Genomic DNA, 9175 nt, shown 5'->3' with positions numbered 1-9175 from the left:
AGCAAGAAAATTTGGTACCAAATGACACAGTCAAATCACAGACAAAAAAAAAATTGTGGTATTACGTAATAATATTATTTAAAGTTCAGCGAAGCAAATTAAGGCAGATGTAGTCTCATAGTCCAAACTTTCTACTGAAATTCTACTGTCTAGGTGTTGTCTATATTTTATGATGATGAAGAATTACTGCAGTAATCCTGTAATAGCTAGACAACTTTTTCAGGGGCTTCTCAATGTTTCTGACTTTCCCTTCTAAATATCCATATGCTCTGAAAAAAGAAACTATATTTGGATTCTTTCCTTTCAGTTTGTAATATTCTAAGTATTTGTACTAAAAGCAATAGATAACATTAAATTATGAGTAGAAATAGGTAAGGTGTCATCACATTCAGAAGAGCTTAGTACTGATGTCACAGTGCAAGGAGAGTGAGAAACTCTACCTGTGAATAATACCAAACAATACTTTCATTCATGTTTAAGAACCTGATTCATTTCTACTTGCATTTCAGATTTGAAATGTGAACTATAGTGTGTCCTGGAATGTATTTATGTGTACATGAACGATAACAATAACAATGAATGCAACACATACTTTATTTAGTAAATCCAAGAGGTTTGTTATCGTGTATGAGAACTGCTGAATCACGGCCTGAACCTCTGATTGACCACCTGAGGCGCAATGAGTCAGCCCTGGGAGCACAGGTGAAGACAATTCTCCTGTGCTACTGGAAGGCTGGAGCCTGCCTCCACCTCTCCTAGACCCTATTTAAGAGCTGACTACGAGTGAGGACAGATCTCTTTTGGAGGTGGCTCCTCTTGGAGTCTTCTGAGTAAGCCCAGGACAAGGGTAAGCTTTCTATTCGTTCTTCTTTAGTGTGATAACCTGTTTAGCCTAACTTTCCTGTATATTTCTTAATTATAAAATCTGTATATTCACTGATTATGCATTATGGCTATCAGAATTAAAGGTGATTAAAGAATATGACAGCTTGGATAAATTATAGGAACACCCTTCCAGGTTGAGCTAACTTTATAATATTGCCAAGAATAACTCAAGAAACACTTTATCACTTCCAAGGGAATGTTTCATTTCTCATCACACGAACAATTGAATGTATCCATTTAATCTTTAGTTCACATAGTGGCTGGTTGTCAGTCGTATCTCAGCTCTCTTTCAGATTCCTATGAAATTGTTTAGGACAGTTTATTTGTTGCTTTATTTGTCGCTTATGTGACTAATTTAGCCCTGGATAACTCTTGTCTTGCTCCAATTTATCAGAGGGAAAGGAGGTTCTCTAATGAATATATACCCAATGTGAGATTAAAAAACAACAGTTCAAATGTTGGTCTGATTAGATTATTACAAATCTTAATTAGGGAGATGGGGGAGGCCAGCAACTATTACAAATTAGGGTGATGGGGAAGGGAAAGCGGGCAATAGAAAAGATAGGAAAGAAACAAGAAATACATAAAGCAGGGATAGTCACCATTGAGATCCAGCAGCATCCTGTTGCACGCCGTTCGGATGGTCCAAGGCAAGAGCGCAGGGGAGAGAGCAGCAGCAGCATGGCTGGCTTTGTACAGCAAGCAAGTAGAGCAACAGACTAAGTCCAGGATGAAGGGGCAGGTTTTGAGTAGCAGGCCAAGGAGGAGTCTATCAGCAGTCACGCATCATGTCGTGAGGCATCTGATGTCAGGCTACTTTCCTTATGGTTGTTAGTCCCATTTTTATTAATCCTTCTTCTTTTGCCAACATGGCATTCCTGGGCACTTGGGTAAGAGTCATGTGCATACCCCCTGAGATAGCTATCTCCCTCGAGATAAGCCCACACAAAAGACTTCTTCCCAGCTGTTGATCTGTGGCTTATCTCTCTATCTCTCATTGCCCCCGGCCTGCAAATCTTCAGACAAAACATTTCACCAACTTTGACCAGGACTTGCCTGGCCTTGTCCATCTGTGTCCCTCAGACAAAGGATTTCTCAACCCTTGCCCAGGATGTGTCCATCAGTGGTTCCTCAGCAAACATTGAGACAATGGTGCAAAAGAATAATCTCTTACAACTCTGAATGTGTTCTTTTCTCTTTTTTTTTTTCCCAATAGTTGGCCTGAAAAGATGTTTCTATCTCCCTCTTTATTACTCATGTGAAATAAATTATTTAGTTTATAAGTTGTGTATATTAATGGGTGTGTATTTAGCAAAATTCTACATTGCTTCTTTAGACATCTTCTCAGAAAGTTGTCTGCTACCTAATAACCTAAGCAGCAAGCAAATGTTTTGGTGAGAACAACACAAAGCACTGTTAGGAATTCATTATTTGGAAAACAAAACAAAAAGACTAGACAAGATAAACAGTGATCAAAATGCGAAGACATAGAGAGCATGCCAAACTTGCTTCTAGTTCTGTTGCATTGCCTCCTATGGTTCTGACCTAAAACCAGGCCAGAACCAAATGACTGCACGCACACACAAATATGATGAACAGCAAAATGGCCTTTATTACATGTGAACTCTAGCTTATATAACCTATGTGCTTCGTCTACGCCCCTAAGGGCACGTGTCACACATCAATCATAGAGCAGGGAGAGGGCCTATCGCGTCACATCCTGTGGGGGTTCTTGCAGTTGCCGACAACATAGTTCTATTTTCACTTATTTCACTTTTTTATTTTGTTTCATAGTTTGTGTGTTTTTTGTTTGTTTTGCAAATACATAACAATATATATTTGTCTTGCGTTTTCTACTTTTAATTGATAACAGGCGGGTCAATTAGCAGTTTAAAATTTCAGAGCACAAAATCCTGAAGGGATAACAATAAATTAACACTAATTATTTAAGCATATTAGCAATTTATTTCCAAATAAAAAACTTAACATTACTACTTAATTATTTTACTAATGAATGCAATGTTAAAACCTGCAAGGCAGGGAAAGAGAAATGTTTTATGACAATGCTGCCAGTGATCCAGTATAAACACTATGTGATGACCAAGTTGGCATTCCTTTCTGTATTTCTTTTCAGAAGAAAATAATCGTATTATTAACAACTAATACTTGTAATGCAGACTATCTCCTAAAAGAGATGCTCAAAGTCAGGCAGTAAAAGGCAACTTCCATAAATAGAAGAAATTTGAAACACATAGGGGAAAAAATAAATTAACCTAAATTTATCTGCAATTAATAAGGTTATTAAATACAACTTAGCAATTTAGAATTTTAGAATAAAAATAGCCAAATCCATCATGCATATTATGAAAAAAAATTCTTCTGTTATGATTATGATATGATAAATATCATAAATGATCATATGATAAATATGATTCAGCATATTTAATATATATATTATATCATATGATATCATATGATATGATCATATGATATATATGATTTGGCATATTTAATATATTTGCCATTGTCTATGTGCAAATAATAGTTTAATTTTCTTTCTAGACAATCTGTACATGTTAGGAATGAAAGATGAAATGATCATGCAGAGTCTGAGGCATGGACTCAGATGTGAACGATCCAAATTGTGTAGTACTGGTTCTAATGTATGTTATATACATTCAGAATTTTTCTTTTATCTTTTTCACCTGCCTTTACATGTCAACAAAACATTCCACAAACACTCCATAACCGTGTGTGTGGGCACTTATCAGAGTCATGAGTAGTTCCTCACCATGTACGCTTCCTGCAATCAGGATCTTTATCACACAGCTTAATTGACTTTGTTTTTCTCTTCTGGAGGTGTGCTTGTGCCCTTGGTTCTCAGCATTGATTTCTCTTGCCGTTTATCTTGCTCCACAGTTTCTGCTCTAAATATACTTTCTTGTATTCCTACATGATAATGATAAAAAATACATAATGTTGGTTCAATTCATCTGGAAAGTTATGTGTCTTCAGACAAAAGTTTTAAATATGTCATACTTCAAATAAAGGCAGTCTTTGGTGCTTAAGGTCTAGGATTACAGATTTCATAAAAGAATTTGATGATAGCTAAGGGGATGATGTAGTGTAGATTGATCATGAAAAACGTAGAAGATAATGTAAATTTCTGTGAAAATAGTAAGTTTCATGGTGATTTGATCTTGGATTATAGTCAGGCACCCATTCAGCCATTCTCTAATTCCCAGGACTGGGAAGGGTCCTGTATTGCACAACAGTGACCACAATCAGAAAGCTCATGGGGTGAGATGAAGATGTGGAGCTTAATTTCTGTCACTGACAAAATGGGCTCAACCTGGGGAAGATTAATTTAATTTATTGCCAAGTAAAATAGACTTAGGTAGTGAGAAACAAAGACAAGTATTAAAATACTTCTTGTTTTCCCCATTTTCTTCTCTAACATCAACTTCAGTTATTCATTCCTAACTCCTCTGCCTGGTCCCTCATGCAGCGTAGGGACAAGGAGTGTGGAGATGGCCAGCTATAATCAGCTCCCTGCTGGTCCCACACAACTGCAGGGAAAGCCCTGCTCCAGTGCCTGCACCAGTGTGTCTCCTCCTCCTTCTCTGACCTGGTTGTTTCTGGGGCTGTTCCTCACACTCTTACCCTTGCTCCTCAGTGCTGGGCAGTGTTTTGCCCTCAAGCGCACTGCCCTGCTGCTGGACCCAGCTGTGCCTTAAAGCAGCTGTGTGCGGCACAGGGCAGCCCTGGCCTCACCTCACAGAACTCTGCAGTCACACTGCTGCCAAAGCCTCACTGTGAGCACCCAACATAAATCTTCAAGGTGGTTTCTTGTCCACAGGCTACTGGCTCAGCCTTGACAGAATGCCAAGCAGGGGCCAGGAAGGCAGCATCAGTGAGGAGGGCCTGAGCATGTCAGAACTCTCCACAAGCACTGTAAATCCTGTCTTTTCCTTTGATTTGCCAAATATTGCCTGAGTTTGTGGACAGTCATGTTTCCAAACTAGAAAAGAAAAATGATGTCTTCTTAAGAAGTACAAAGTGCTTAAGAGAAAGTACAAAATAAAATTTTGAACAAAATGATCTCCAGATGGTCATTAAATATGTTAAATAGCAGTCTGCTTTCAGCCCACCAGGCACCAATTTTATTATTCTAATAACATCTTAAAATGAAAAAGATAAAGTCTTATAAAAAGAGGCCGTTAACTTTGATGACACTTAATCCAGATAACTTTTAGAATATCCATTAATGTGCAAAGATACAAAACACATTCAGAAACAAAAATAGTTCTTTGCTGAAAGGTGCTCCTGTGGACTTTTGCCAGCTCTTTTCTTTTACGTGCAGATGCTGAAAAACAGAAATTTTCAAATGCGGAAATGTAACAAATGCTGTGTTGTAAAATAAACCAGTGATGTATTTAAAAACCAAGATTATGGATATTGAAAATTCAGATGAGTAAGCAAATAAGAATTTGGAAGAGTAGTTCTATTTGAAGTCTAAACTTTGCCATATTTCATATACTCATATTACTTGTACTTGATACAAATTCCATACCTATGTCAACATTTGGTCATGCAGTAACATAAATTATTCTCATCAATTATGCATTATTTTACAATAGTTTACAAAGGCATTCAGTTTCTGGTTTGGGCTTTGTGTATTCAATTTTGGATGTTCATGTATAAAAGTTTGTTATAGCCTAAATATATACTATCAGGATTTCAGAGAACTCAGTCACAAATAGTAGACATTTTCAGAAAGGAGTAGGGAAGGCTCTTCACTTGAACTCTGGAAGCACAACATGCAGAAGAACTTCTTTACAGTAAGGGTGACAGAGCACAGGAACTGTTTGCCCAGAATGGCTGTGGAGTGTCCTTCTATGGAGATATTCAAGACCTGTCTGGCTGCGTGACTTATTGTAGGGAAACTGCTTTAGCAGGGATTTTGGACTTGATGGTCTATTGAAGTCCCTTCCAACCCCTGCAATTCTATGATTTCTACAATCATCCACAAATGTATGCTGTGTATTTTTTTTTTTTTTTTTTTTTTTGTAATATTAGGATTCAGGAGAAGCTCTTGAATTGTCTTTCAAATTATCAAATAAACTGATACCATCTTGATAGATGAGAAAAAGATAATCTTCTATAAGATACTCAAGTATTTAATGTTTTTGGAATGGCATAAGAGATTATGAAATGCTGATGGCATTTCATAAGGTTTTTTTCCATTCACTTCCTACTGAGGATTTAAGAAAACCCCAGGGCGTTTCTGGAAATCTCAGAAACCCAGGGTGACTCTTCTGGGTTTCTGACTGTGCAGTTATAAACCTTCTACTGTGGCAGACAAATATGCTTAAATCTTTTTGTATGAATGTGAAAATATGTCATACCAATAGATGAATCTTCAAAAAGCTTGCTGTACTTATAGGAGCCAGCAAGCCATACAACTTACAGTATGAAAAATACTCAGGAACACTGTAACTGTAAGGAGTAAATCAGCTGTTCTTTTCTCATTTTGAGTATGTCTGACTGTGAGAGGAACATCAGAAAATAAGCAAGGAAATCTCCTGCCACTTTTGCCTACAGATTGAAGTGCGGGGGGTATTATAGCTACTTAGCTGCTTCTGACTGGGAGAATTTGCTTGTTGAATTATGGCAGCCTAAAATCACATACATCTACAGAAAGAATAAGCAGCAAAAGTAGAATGGATCTCAGGGTTTTGAGCCTCAATGCAGAGGCTGTTACTTTTCAAGCCCTGTAAAGTAGCAAGAAATTTTCCTTAAGAATACCTAAACAAAGTGGATTGGGTTTTTTTTTTCAATCTTGAACTGTAATCTTTCTGAGATTTTCCTTCCATTTTCCTTAATAAATATGGACAGAATTTGTACCTCTGTAGCAAATTAATAAATAGAGCTGAGAATGTCAGACAAAAGACAAACATCAGATAAAGAACTAGAGGGTCATATTTAGAATGTCTTTATGAAACATATATTTGAATTATGGAAGCCATATACAGCACTACACTCTATAACAGTGTCTAGTACAATGCATAATTCAACATGAGTTAAACATGATGAGACTGGAGATCAGTGGAGATCAAAAATGGCTAAAGAATACAACATCGCTAATATAATTTCTTCCTCATTTTAAAGTAAATTCTTGTTTTTTTTCTTGATTCTCAAGAGGGATTGCTGAACCGCTCTGACTCAGCAGGGGGTTTGGAGCAGATGACCCAACCCAGGATTCCTTCCAACCTCTGTCATTCTGTGATTCTGTCATTCTGTGAATTGAAAGTAGAAACTGATGTGATTGATGGAGAGCAGAATTCTGATGCAGAATGCATACTTTCTTCAAAATGCACTCTTCTAAAGTTTCAGATGTAGTGCTTGAGAAGTTTTCTGTTCTTAATAATGTTTGTTTAAACATAAATAGAACTGAACAATTGCATGTTTTGATTAAATTTTAAATGCCTTAATAACTTTCTTTACACTCATAAGTACAGTGATTATTTTTGTTATAAAAAGTTGAAATAAATGAAATTTAAAAGTATGTGCTATAAAATTAAAATGAAAGAACACAATAGGAATTCTGGAATAATTCAATGTTGCCTAAAAACCTATAAAATATTAAGTAGACATCCTTAAAAAATGCAAATTTCTTTCTGCCTCTTTCATGTTTAGCTTCACTGCATGTACAATCTTTTATATTTATTGATTCTGGTGAATATGATGTCAGGTAACAGCCTAGGGGGTCATAGATGATGAAGGCACAAACTCGCTCCCAAAGTTAACATACAAGCTGGAAAGATTTCTTTGTTAGAAAAGTAGTTCACATTTTAAAATCATAAGGTTTTTAATTTTCAAGAGGAAATGTGCCAAATGCTTCTGTTTGGTTCCCCCTCACCACTACCCCTTTTTTTTTGTTTGTTTTAATTCACTGAGGCTTAGGTGCCCCTTAATTTATTTCAGAAGCTGAAATTTGTCCTCCTAGTCTAGTTTCATCATTTTCAAATAATACAATCTTGCAGCAGTCCCGCGTTAAAATAGGAGGCAAACCATTTTCTAGCTTAACTTTCAGGGTTCTGTAATTCTGTTATCGCTTTCAAAAGAGAGAACAAACTTTGCTTATCTAAACTAGTCATATGTTGAGATTCATATAGAATATAGCAAACAATACTTTTATACCCTGCACTGTCACTAAGTCAACCTTCTTAGCCATTTGAAAGGGAGCACGGAACTTGAAGTTTATATTTAAATAAATATGTAAGGCATCATTCACGGTCTGCCAAGGCTGCTGCATTGGTAGATGTCAAAACTCTAATCCCAGTGAAGGAGTAAGCCAAGGCAAGCTACTGCATTTATTAGAGTAACATGCAGAAGCCTACAGTAAGCTGTTTTCTAGTTGATCCCAAACTCATTGCTAGACTTTCCTATTGTTATAAAATTGAATTAGTCCTTCATTATGGAGGAAACAGGTGCAGATAAATGTTTGATATTCTGCCTCTGGCAATGGCTAATACTATGTGCTTCAGAGGAAAAAAAAAAAAAAAAAAAAAAACACCAGAAATATCCCCTAATAGCACTAAGTCCAATCTGCAATGCTAGACGTAAGATAACGTGCCTTCCTGATGCCCGTAGGGCTGAATTATGCCCTGTTGCATGAGACTAAATTAATCTTTTCCTAAGCAGTGTTATTTCAGATACTGCTATTGGTCAATTATGCAGACCCTTTTAAAATTCCTTGCTCAGCTGTTGTGCTGCATAAGTAATTATTTCCTATTGGGTATTACATGGCTACTAACTATAAATCTTAGTGAATAACCCACTTGTTTTTCCGTTCTGACAGATGCTCCCTGGGAATGCTTGTTAAAATGGAGAAGTACTTCTGTCTGCATCTGGTGAAGTCAGCCCTAAAGTAGATGAAATACTAAACTGCCCTGGCCAGAGATTACGCATCCTGATGCTCCCAGGTAATCCTTTACTTCCCTTTGGAATGTTATATACTTGGGAAAGCAATATTTGAGTCACAAACCTTAAGGAATTTAGTTTTTGTTTACTATACATTATGTTAATCTAAAACTATGCTGTGCCCTTAAATTTCTCAGTGATCATAAAGGAAATAAATAATACCTGCAGGGTCTGTTCTTAACCTGAGCTTGCCAGTGTTTAACGTAAAACGTTTGATTTGATAATGAAACATATAACAGTCATTATTTGTTCTCCTTTTTATTTGTTACAACTGAGAAGAACATAGTATGTGGAAGAACAGACA

General features: G+C 36.6%; 1 long non-coding RNA gene across 2 annotated transcripts; it reads left to right on the top strand.

The window, feature by feature from the left end:
* Positions 1 to 787: 787 nt before the first annotated feature.
* On the top strand, positions 788 to 8866 carry LOC128076067 (uncharacterized). Of its 2 annotated transcripts, none has more exons than XR_008204235.1 (3): positions 788 to 847; positions 4745 to 4839; positions 8750 to 8866. It is a non-coding gene; the product is annotated as an uncharacterized LOC128076067 (long non-coding RNA). The 2 variants fall into 2 exon arrangements; XR_008204234.1 differs by lacking the exon at positions 8750 to 8866 and adding an exon at positions 7088 to 7228.
* The last annotated feature ends 309 nt before the right edge of the window (positions 8867 to 9175 follow it).

This window comes from Tympanuchus pallidicinctus, unplaced genomic scaffold (assembly GCF_026119805.1).
Source record: "Tympanuchus pallidicinctus isolate F22 unplaced genomic scaffold, pur_lepc_1.0 scaffold13, whole genome shotgun sequence".
NCBI lineage: Eukaryota > Metazoa > Chordata > Aves > Galliformes > Phasianidae > Tympanuchus > Tympanuchus pallidicinctus.
The sequence above is the reverse complement of the archived record's forward strand: the minus strand, read 5'-3'. Positions and strand labels throughout refer to the sequence as shown.